Raw genomic sequence first — 12,465 nt, 5'->3', positions numbered from 1 at the left:
ATGCATGTTTAATTTGGTGTTTGCAATAAAAAACATTGGTACCATACTTCAGTTTTCAAAACACTCTACTCTTTATTGTTAAACTCCTTAACATATTGTGTATCCTTAACATATACTTTGAGGCTTCAAAGCACATACATTTCACTAATCCTTGAGTATCATCCAGGAGCAAAAAAATGGTACCCAGGTTTTTTTAGGTGCTTGCAAATAGAGATTCTTTAGGCACAAAATGCATCTGGCAGCCTGCTAATTTTGAACCCTGGCTGAAGTATCAAGTTTTTTGAAAGAATGAAGTTAAATAAATAAATAAATAAATAAATAAATAAATAAATATTTATACCCTGCCTATCTGGCTGGGTTTCCCCAGCCACTCTGGGTGGCTTCCGACAAAGTATTAAAAATCCAATAAAACATCAAACATTAAAAACGTCCCTAAACAGATGTCTTCTAAAAGTTAGATAGTTGTTTATTTCCTTGACATCTGATGAGAGGGTGTTCCACAGGGCGGGCGCCACCACTGAGAAGGCCCTTTGCCTGGTTCCCTGTAACCTCACTTCCTGCAACGAGCCAGAAGGCCATATTCTGCAGAGAGGGCACGTTCTGAAATGCAGACTCTCCTTTAAGAGTCAAGGAGAGACCTATGATGACCAATTATTTCACACATAGAAAGTGATACCCATCTACTTATTTCAGGGGCTCTCAGACAATGGCCTGGTTTGCACATAACACTAAGCTAGATCATAGCCTGTTACGTGAGTTCTCAGAGTGAAAATCGTGGCTACAGTACTCCTCTCCTGGAATACTAAGCCAAGCCATGACTTGGTCTGCATAATGTGGAAACAGAAGAACTGGGAGAGCAGTGCTACAGTTGTAGTCTTCTCTCTGGGAAACAGTGTGTTTGGCTTAGTATTAGGTACGAACCAGGACCACGTACAAGCACATCTCACATTGGACAAAGTAGCATTTATTTTTTGAAAACCTATTGTTATATGCTCCTCACTTCCAGGGCAGCCTTCCCCAAGCTCATGTCCAGATGTTTTGGGCTACAACTCCCATCAGCCTCGTCCAGTCCATCAGCCCCGTCCAGTATGTTGGCAAAGGCTGTTCTAAAAAGGTAGTGCTGCAGGACTGAGTTTTCTTTGGATGGTAGTGCACACTGAAGACTCGTTTTTGCACTATGTGACCTATTTACAAATACAGAAGCATAGTCCGGTGGAAGCAAAAGACATTCTTATAGCAGTTAGCACAACCTCTGATTGCGAATCAAAATCCCTGACAGTCACAGTGGCAGCTGCTGCTTGTTTGCTCCAAGTTTCAGCTAACTCCTGTTTCAACTGTTTACTGCCTTAGTAAGTCCAAATTGAAAGTTGGAACATCAGGAGCTGCTTTAGACAAGTGGCCTGGTTTGTATGCCATGGTAAACCAACTAAGGACTGTACAAACTTTCTGGCTTCCCAAGAGAAGCTCATAGTTGCTTTGCCCCTCCTCAGTCCTTTTAGCAGGTCTCTCCTCCTGAATCATAGTCTCCAGATCATTTGGCTCCAGATCATAGTTAAGAAGGAGAGACCTTAACCGAGAACCTCAGTCCAAACAACATGATAATCCAATCATTGGCATAGGTGCTGGGGTGAAATAATCACAGAGGAGCAAAGCCTGTGCAAGATCCTCTCCAGGGCCTAGCATGTTTGCTTAGTCTCAGCAAGCCATAGTTCTGTGAAACAGGCCGTATATCCTGCTCATGTTATTTATACTGATTGGCTGCAGCTGCCCAAGGTTCCAGACAGGATTCTTCCCCTTAAAAATAAGAAGGGCATTCTGGATCAAGCCTATCTAGTCCAGGACCCTGTTATCATAGAGGCCCACCCAGATGCCTGTGGGAAATCTATAAGTAGGACCCAAGCATAACAGCGCTCCCCTCTCCCCTCCGGCAACTGCTATACTACCTCTGACTGTGGTATACTGCTGCCACATTCCATCTCATGATCAGCTAGGCTACAAGGTACCCAACTTTGATTCCTATTTATTGGAGCTGGAGGAACTGACATATCTGAAGATCACAGTGTGGTTCACAACATAAAATACAAAATGAGAACACAAAATACATAATCAGAAATCAGAAACAAATCAATAACCTCTCACTCTGCAATCTTGACATCTGTTGGGACAAAAGAATAGTCTGCTTTGAGGTTTGGTTCTACAATCAAGAGGTATAGAAATCTAACAAAATAAATAAGAGTCTGCAACCTTTTATGAGCAAAACATGTGCTGTCACTGAGCAAAAAGACTTCCTTTCGGCTTCCCAAGTAAGTTAAAGACTATTGCCTTCTGAAAGCTGGAGTCACACCCCAGGATATCACAAAACTATAACCCAACCCTGACCCCCAATCAGGCAAAACTTTAGGAAAAACTAATGATAGACCCATTCATGGTAATCAAAGGAATCCAAACTCATGACACAACAGCAAAATAAGCCTGTAGCTCCTTGGTATTTTAATTCTAAAGCCATTTACTTATTTTAGTTTAGTCTAAACTTAACTGGATGTTTGCCCTTAATTTGATGGGGAATGTGAATTGCCAGTTTATCCAAGCTACAATTAATCCAAGATGTAAGAGACAAATGCAGACCACACCTATTCTCCAATGTCTATTTCTCAAGGAAAAAATGCACACTCTCCAATGGGATAGTCAGAGCCAGCTTTCACTTTAGTTCCTCTGTGACCCAATAATGCGTGTCTGAGGCTCCCATTTCATAGTCAGAAGTGCTTTTGTTTTCATCCATGTTTCTAAGTTTTTGCTGTAGTTTGATATGCATGAACTTGTCTATCTCGAGCAAGGCAGATGTTGGTGCTTAATGGCATTTCAGTCTGCTAAGCTTTTATTCTGCATTCACATATCTTCAACAAGCTTCAGCCTATTTCTTTCAGCACTATCGAAAAGGAGAGAAACCATGGCTTATTTGCACAAATGACAACTTTACACAGGTATGCTCTCTCAAAGGAACAATAGCTGAAATTATCCATTTCTAGGTCTGCCCCCCCCCAAATGAAACTGTGGCACAGCAGTGCTTTCACACAGTTTAAGGTGGCAAGCCAGCAACAACAGTTAGTTCCTGGAGAAGATGGACCTGGCTGAGGTCACACATGCCTTGGTTACATCATGGTTGGCCTATTAGAGATTGATTTCCTGGGGCTGCCTTTGAAAAATGTTTGGAAATTTCAGTTACAGCAACATAAGTTGTAAATTCCAACCTTTTTTATAGCAACATTTAAAAAACATCACCAGCTTCACTGTCTTCAGGCCTGTTTGCAGGCTCAACTCAAAGTGCCGATTATTACCTTTAAAGTCCTAAATGGTTTAGCACAAGCTCTGTATGCAGAAGGTCCCAAATTCAATTCACAGCATCTCCCAAGTAGAGCTGGGAAAGACACATACCCCGAAATCCAGACTGCTACTGCTTGTCAGTGCAGGACAATGCTGAGCTAGATAAACCAATGGTCTGACTCTGTATAAGGCAGCTTCCTATTGTTACAAAGGTTGTGCACCAGCCCAATTGCTTGCTACTCCTTCCCAGAAAACCCCTTGCCAAGCAACTCCTCCCCTCAACCCTTTTAAAAGGTGAAAAATTCCTGTGTGACACCATGCCCATGTTGCCCTGGCAACCTCCTGTAGGGTATTTTGCCTTGTAGATGGCTTAATAGCAGGGCCATCATCTCCCTCTGTTTGGCAGAAAAACAAGTTCAGCCTGTCAGCTCTGATTAAATCGCAGCAACCAAGAATCCAGAGGGGGAGACCTGGCACCCAGGGATCTGGGGGATCCCTGTTCTCCCCACAAACTCATAACACTATATTCCTCAGATATGGGGGTTGTGAGGGAGTTATGATACTTTCTGGGCAGTATCTTCCCATATGAATCTACCCATTCACTTAAATTGTCAGAAAAATATTGGCTTCATGCCTCATCACCATAGAGGTATGGCTGGTGGCAATGGAGGATGACCTTTTGGAGTGAATGGGGACTGCCCCACCAATCTCAGTCTGCCCTCAGCAAGCCCTCTACCTGCCTGCATTCTTACAACCATTCTTCCTGTCATTCACTCTGGATCCACCTATTGTTGAGTTTCCCTCTCTTCTGCCCTAACCATGCCAATTGGCACCAGCCACCATTGGCTGGTGGGAACATGGAAGATATACTGTTATAGTGCCCAGGCTTTGGAACATCTCTGTCCTGGAGATTTTCTGGTCCTATCCTTTACATCTAAATGCATTAAGGATAACTGAAAAAAGTATTTGTTCCAGCAGGCTTGTGAGTTGTATTCATTTTTTAAAATGTTTTTTTTAAAAAAAATGTTTTGTTTTGCTACTTTAATATTAGACTTCCCCCCCTAAAAAGAATTGTGATATTAGCTGCCTTAGATGTGTTCCCCTCCCTCCCCACCTCCAAAAGAAGATATAGAAAAGCAGGACATTTAAAAATACATAAATAAATATCCTCAATTTGCTGTGAGCTTTTAAATATCACAGTGGTGCAAGCTACATAGTTTTCTGGCAACCAGCAATGGCAGTCATTTTCCAAAACCAAGGAGAAAATCAAGCTGAGGAATGTGTGATTCAAAGATTTTTATTGTTCCAAGAGAACGTGTGCCATTTTAGCTCAAGTTTTATGCTCTCTGTACAGAAGACCACAAGTTACAAAGGTGCTAATGGTTCAGTCACAGAAAGTCCATCCCTCTCCACAGAAAGCTAAAAGCCCAATGGTTCAGAATACTTGGGGTGGGGGAAAAGAGAACAGGTGCAGAGGCTGTTTCAGCCAGATGCTGCTTGATTTACCACCCATCCTGTAAAAGCAGAGATGGGGAAACTTTGGCCCTCCAGATGTTACTGGACTACAACTCCCATCATCCTTGGCCACTGGCCTTACTGGCTGGAAATGAAGGTACCTGGAGTCCAACAGCATTTGAAGGGCCACAAGTTCCCTACTCCCTCCTATTCTTCCTATGCTGAACCAGGAGAGAATGTGTAAGGGTTGGATGAGTGTAAGGAGACAATGATGTGGGAGCAACAAGCTGAAGTTGACTCCCAGTAAGACAGAGGACCTATGGACGGGTGGCTCCCAGGTCCGAGAATTAGGTAGACAGCCTTTTTTGGATGGGGTGGCACTCTCCCTGAAGAGGTTATGGAGTCATGGAGTCCTCCTAGATTTGAAGCTGTCACTCAAGGTCTCAATGATAAGATCTCGGTGGCAAGTGGTCTCAGTTGCGAGGAGTGACTATAGCCAGCTATGGCTATTTGTGGACAGGGATAATAACTAGCTACAGTGAGCCAGGCTCCCATAACCTCCTGGATCTGCCAACTGTGATGCACTCTACATGGGGCTTCGCTTGAAGGTTGTCTGATGCAGCATGCTGCAACTCAGCTGTTATCTGGGGAAGCAAGGTTGGACCCTGAGAGCACTGAAGTGGCCTCTGGTGAGCTACTAGGCTTAACTCAAGGTGTTAGTATTAACAAGCAAAATTCTGAACTGCTCAGGATCCAAGTATTTAAAGGAGCTTCTCCATATACCAGCCTGAGTTCTGAGATCAGCCAGCCCTCGTTTTGAGATCAGTATGGGAGATTCTTCATGGGGCTGCTAAATATGGCACCGCTTCCTCAATGGTAGCAACTCAGTTGTGGAACGCCTTTCCTATGGCGACTCAGTTATCCCTCTACTATAGTTGTTCAGGTGACAACTGAAAACTTTGGCATACAGTCAAGGAAATCTGTTAATATTCTATCCAATGCTGTATTTTTACAATCACAGTCTTGTAAAGTTTTGTTGCATAAAAGTTGTATTTCAAATCCATTCTATTTCAACATTTAGCACCACCATTAATTTATCATAAACACCGGCATTATCATAATCTATTACAACTCTGCCACAATTTCTAGTTCTGCCATTATTTACTGCAACAAGTAAAAATCTCCAAGTTCTGTATAGACAACAACAGCAACAAACCTCACAATCAGGTTAAGCAATAAGCGTTAATGCAGCATAGCATGTTTTCATGTGGTAAGTTTGTCCCATGGCAGGAACAAAGTCTGCATAATAATCTTCCTCCAACAGCTACTGAGAAGTTGGGTGACATGAACACCCCTTTGCCTGAAAGACTCTGTGCTTCACAGAAAAGCAAATCACTGCAGAAAGAAGAGCACTACCCACTTCTTGATAAAACCAAGCCGGCTTCTGATCTGTTAGCTTCGCACTGAAGACATGTCATCACCACCAATGCTCCAATGTGTTATCAAAGCAGTAGAACCAGTTCTTCTTCAATATTCCCCATGCCTGCCCAAATACCATGTAATTCTTTCCAAATTAAGCTTTGGCAATTTCATCACAAATAAATCCAAGTTCTGAACACAACTAGTTTATTTAAGAGATGTTGCATATTAAGGATTTTCGATGATTTCATATGTTATGTTGCTTACATGCCACTATATATTTCTGTCATTTGGCAGAAACAAGGCAAAAGTGCTCTCCTCTGGCCTTTCAATTTCAGGACACTGCACAGCATGTTAAAGTGCTTTGGCCTCCTGCCACACAACATCTGGACTCCTTCCAAAGAGAAAGTCTCCCAAGCACACATGGTATCAGGTTAGAATTAATCTGTCCTAAAATGCAGGGGCCAGATTCCCCAAACCAATTGAATTTCACTGAAAGCAGGACTGGAAAGGAACAAAGCAGGCTTTAAAGCTCCTTTCCAACTTGACAACTGTCCAGTCCACCTCAGACTTAATTCAGAACAGCCAAAAGGGCACTTGCAATCTGGAGGGCTAACCACTGCTGGGAAATAATCACACCAGAGTACAGCAACAGCAACAGCAGCAGAAGTAACTGCTCCTGGGTTTGGAGATTTACAGCTCTCAGGTATGCATTTTACAAGAAGGGAGATTCTTCTATGCCCAGATTCATTGCACTATTGGCAGCTCTCATGCAGAGGAATTAACTTAGATTAACTACACTGCTCTTCTCCGATGTGCTTATAGACTATTCCTTCTGACAGGACAGTGGCAGCCTTTTGCTAAAGACAGCATTTTTTAAAAAAAACTACTTAAGACTGAACACCTCTCAGGGTAAAGAAAACTATTTTCATACCAGTCTGCCTTGTGTAAAAAAAAAAAATACCATGCACATCAAAGATGTGAGATTTGCATGTGCTATGAAGCATGAGGAAAAATCAAGCTTTTCTTTTTAGATATATTAGGGATGTGAATATTGAATTTACACTAGTAGCAGCAGCAGATTGTTATTTACACTCCTATTTCCTTTTAGCCTCAGTGAGACTTGCATGTGGTTCCCAGACAGTCTTTCATCAAAGCAGCGTTCAGTGCCAGATTTGCTTAGCTTCAGTAACAGAACAGTACCACATGTCTTCAGACCATTCCGTGACCTAAAGCATAGCTAACAATTGTCCTCTGATTTGTGCATGTGGGGCAATTGCTATATGCTACTCTGGGGACGCCACAAATTAATACAAGATTTACGCATCCCAAAGAGCATAGCCTCAGAACAAGAAAGGTTAACATATTAGATTCAATTTTATAACACATTTCACAAGCCAAATAAAAGGCTTATTTGGGTTGAGAGTAAGTTATGGTACAGTGATCAAAGCAGAATAGTTCAAAGGTGAGTGATCTGTTTTAGTACTTCACCTTCTTCAAGCAGTAAGCATATGTAAAAATTACAGAACTATTTACCTACATGGAATTACTGCTAGGAGGAACGTTCTTAACTGCTGCTACACATATGTCATATATTGTCTTCACCACTATAGCAGTCACTCCTGAAACTCTGCCTTTCAATGACCATTAAATGATCTACCATCCTTAAATCTAAAATTACTGCTGGGCAAGGGAAACTGCAAGGAAGTGTTCAAGTAGTGTAATGGACAGGCAGTTGGACATGGACCAGAAAAACCTGAACTCAAATCCCTTCTCAGCAATGAAGTTAACCATTACTTTAGGCAAGTCACTTTTTCCACCTACCTTACCTCACAGGTATGCTGTCCTGAACTCCTTGGAGAAAGGCCAGATTACCAACGGTGGGGGGGGGGGGGGGAGAGAGATGTGTTGCACAGATGTGTGACACTTTCTAGGCTGGGAGATCAGATGTACAGATGAACCATGCTGAACCAACACTTGCTTTCAAAGTCATTAATGAACAACTCTGAAGTAATAAAGGTACAGGAGGAAAGCAGAAAAGGAATGTAACCACGGTGTGTCTCCTCCCCTCCCCCCCCCATGCATCTACCACAATACAGTGGTACCTCAGGTTAAGTACTTAATTTGTTCCGGAGGTCCGTTCTTAACCTGAAACTGTTCTTAACCTGAAGCACCACTTTAGCTAATGGGGCCTCCTGCTGCCGCCACGCCGCCGGAGCACGATTTCTGTTCTTATCCTGAAGCAAAGTTCTTAACCTGAAGCACTATTTCTGGGTTAGCGGGGTCAGTAACCTGAAGCGTATGTAACCCAAGGTACCACTGTAATTAAAACCTGAAAAGAAGTATACCTACCACACAGTGGCGGCCAAGTCGGCACTCTGGTGCATGAGTGCCTACATGCTTCACGGGGTCAGTCAAACTCAGAAACTGCATATTATTTCATCATAGAGTATAATAATTTTTGTTCATTTTTTATTTTTTCTCTTGACAGCAATGCATGAGGTCTGAAGCTTGCCCACTGCTACCAGAGTGACCTGTTGTGGGATTTTTACCAAGACCCTACCTGCCTGTGCCCTGTCTTGCCTAAGTGGTGCATGCTCTGGTTATCTCCCACTTGGACCACAGTAATGTGCTTTACATGGGGATACCTTTGAAGAAGACTCAGAAATTACAACTAATCCAGAATATGGCTGCCAGACTGGTGACTGGGAGCAGCTGCCGGGACCATATAACACTGGTTCTAAAAGATCTGCTTTGGTTCCCAGTACATTTCCAAGCACAATTCAAAGTTTAATCATTAAAGCCCTAAACAGCCTTGGCCATGTCTACCTGAAGGAGCATCTCCACCCCCATCATTCATTCCAGACACTGAGATCCAGCTCCGCGGGACTTCTTGTGGTTCCCTCATTGAGAGTAGTGAGATTACAGGGAACCAGGCAGAAGGCCTTCTCGGTAGTTGTGACCACCCTGTAGAAAACCCTCCCGTTAGATGTTGAGGAAATAAACAAGGATCTGACTTTTTAGAAGGCATCTGAAGGCAGCCCCATATAGGGCAATTTTCAATGTTTAATGTTCTACTGTGGTTTTATAATATGTTGGAAGCCGCCCAGAGTGGCTGGGGCAACCCAGTCAGATGGGTAGCATATAAATAATAAATTAATATATTGTTGTTACTAGCTGAGCTGACATATCTGACATAGTGATATTAGTGTGCACAACTTATGCCATCCAACTTTCTGCTAATATATTCTAATTTGCCATGTTAACAATTTACATAAACTCTGAATATATGTACTTCATATTTAATGAAACTGCTTCTTGTAATATTTTTTTCATCTCTAAAGGAATGTAATTAAAAGCTGATGTATAATAGAAACTAGCTGAGAGGGGCTCCCAAAATGTACTTCACGCAAGAGCCCACAACAGCATATGGCCACCACTGACCTCCCAATTCCAGAAGGACACACAAACGCAGGACACTTGACAATGGACTAGACACTAAAGAGCAGAACGACAGCAGGTTCATTTCGACAGGACGTAGAGACTAGTAATTTGGGAAGATCGACCAGAGGGTGAAGATCCCCTTGTGGCCCAGAGAAATATTTATGACTAACATGTTGACAATTAGTCACAAAATAAGTTCCTCCACAAGATGGCTCTTATAATCGGGGTTTTATTTCCATGTTACTACTCCAAGGTATTTCTCTGTACTTTTCCAAGACTAAGGCTATGTGCTGAACAAATTCTGAGGCCTGAGCAAGGAAAACTGTTTGGCATAGCAGAAAGATCAAACCATTGTTCAAGTCCTGGAAAGTTTTCTCCTATGAGTTTGTGCATGAATCTCATGAACACATTATAAAGGCATTTCACATCTTCTACTGAAGGCATTTACCACTATTTACTGTTCCAACACCAGCTGTCCTTACAACTTTTACTCTGGTTTTTTAGCTGCATGAATCTGTGCTCTTACTGCTTACATGTTGCTACAGTTCCATTTCACCTGTTTAAAAGTGAGGTAGTGCTGGGAAGGAGTGTAATGCTTGTATTAAACATTAGTTTAGAAATTCTTCTTAATTCACACATACTTCCAAACTGAACTATTATCTGATTTACTGCCAGCACAAGATCTGTGGTAACTGTGTTAAACACTCTGTGGTAAAGATGGTTATACGAATAAAGACATCAGTTTCTAAGAGTATCAAGGCAGTAACAGTGACAAAAACCTATACATTTAACTACAGAGGTTGTCAGTGTGGCACCCATGGGCGCTCCTGAGGTTTTCCCTTGGTGCCAATGAAGACTCTGAGCTCCCCCACTACTGCCCTCTTGGTTATGAGGTGCTGAGGGTGGTTTCCTTTTTCCTCCCTTGGAAAGTACCATCAAGCTGAACTTAGAAGAGGGACACCATTTCCCACTTTGTCTTTCAGCTCTATGTGTTTTTCAAGGCTCAGATCAATTCTACTCTATCCAGCTTTTACCCAGATCCCTTAGAAAAGTGAAGTATGTGTGCATGTGCTTTTTCTGTGCCTTGGGTGGGTGGGCGGTCCAAGGATTGGGTGAGATAAGTGGCCAGAAGGTCTGGTACCCATTTCACTCACTCTAAAATCCACATGTGGATTGGCAATCCTGACTTAATTTTAGCATATTCCCCTAGGTCTTGTTGCTGAACTACAACTCCCATTTGCCCCAGAAAGCCTGGCTAGTGCCAGGGATTATAGAAGTCGTAGCTCAGAAACAGCTGCAGGGTCAAAGGTTCCCCACATCTGCAATAAATGAACAGAACGGCTTTTAAAAAATAATAATCAACAAGTGTTTCACAGTGAGAGAATTATAATCATAGTTCCTGGACAGGGTGTAATCATGGACACATATTCATTAATACGGGAGATACTATATAGCCAGTGCTGCTATTTTCTTACCACCAATTAATATGTGAGGTGAAATGCAATTCCCTTATCTCCGGCAATATAATAGCAACTTTAGTCAAGGAAACATGATCACATGGTGGCATGACTAATGACATAATATTTTAAGGTTTCAGGATGCACTTTAAAATGTCTGAAACATTAAAACATAAAAACACACTTATTTTAATACAGAAAATTTGGCTGCATTAGTCACTGCTCTTGCTTCAACTGCAAAGCAGGAATGCCAAGCAGATTGCAACAGCATCCAAATTTGTGAATAAAAAAGACACTCATTGTTTCAAGGCTTGGAAAATGTTGTTCATCATTAATGATCATCCCACATTTGGCTGCTACCAAGTTACCATGTAAGAAATCACAGCTAAGCATTAAAATAAGCACTGATCTCCGTATGCCTCATTTCTCCAGTAATCTGAAGTCCACTCTCAGCAATTCATATTTCATAAAGGTAACAATCACTGATGTTGATCTTGAAATACTAGCCCATTATGAATAATGTTGGCTTTAAACCTTTAACTATTGAGAAGAATCAGGTAAAGAGAAAGTGGGGGGAAATGCCTATGGCTCAGACATTCCAAGGTCATTTCTTGGAGAAGGACCAGCCATTTTAGGTCAGCTCTTTCACACATTCCAGAAAACCAAGATGAGAAATACACTGTACTGGGGGGGGGGGGTCAAGTTTTTCTGCAAGCAGCTCTGGTATAGGTGGGACTTTTAGACAAAAGGAGGGGGGCTAGTGACTATTCACTACACTATCCCTAAAGTGCCAGCCATGTGGGTCAGTGACTGTTTTGTTCCAACACACTCAGGGGAACCCCTTATAAAGTCCTCTCATTTTGACACATTTTGGGATTAGGAACTGCCAGGTTGTTAAACTCTCATCCTATTAAGAGATTGAAAACATGAGAAGGGAGGGACACAAGGGTTTATAACCAGCACTGCCATTGCATTCCTTCAACCGATTTCTGCTTGTGCAACAAAACCTCCCTTTTCATTCCCCTGCACACCCTCAAAATCTGCTCCAGAGGGTTGGAACAAATTTATGGAGCCCATGGGACAGGAGGGGGAGGGGAAGTTCTGTGCTATAAGCAGAATTCTGTTCGCACAAGGTAGATTCAGATTTGCATCCTGTTGTGTGTCATGAACAAGTGAAAATACTCCCTTCCTATTAAAAGCTGCTGTTATATTACACACAGACACATGCACGCACACTTCACTTTTTTATTGAAAAGCTTGTTGACCAACAAAAATAAATGTAGCCAACGACCCCCCAGCCATTTCATAGATGTTGTGCTAGATTCAGCCACATCTCTACCTGGCTGCACATATGACATCAGGTGTGGGG

At 42.3% G+C, this 12,465-nt stretch overlaps 1 protein-coding gene across 2 annotated transcripts in view; it reads right to left on the bottom strand.

The window, feature by feature from the left end:
• Positions 1-12,465, bottom strand: part of IQGAP2 (IQ motif containing GTPase activating protein 2) — a 132,820-nt gene that overhangs the window by 75,632 nt on the left and 44,723 nt on the right. The gene's annotated exons all lie outside the window — the stretch shown is intronic.

Source organism: Podarcis cretensis (assembly GCF_951804945.1).
Source record: "Podarcis cretensis genome assembly, chromosome: 11".
Classification (NCBI taxonomy): domain Eukaryota; kingdom Metazoa; phylum Chordata; class Lepidosauria; order Squamata; family Lacertidae; genus Podarcis; species Podarcis cretensis.
Note: the sequence above shows the minus strand (reverse complement) of the source record. Positions and strands in the feature narration are given on the sequence as shown.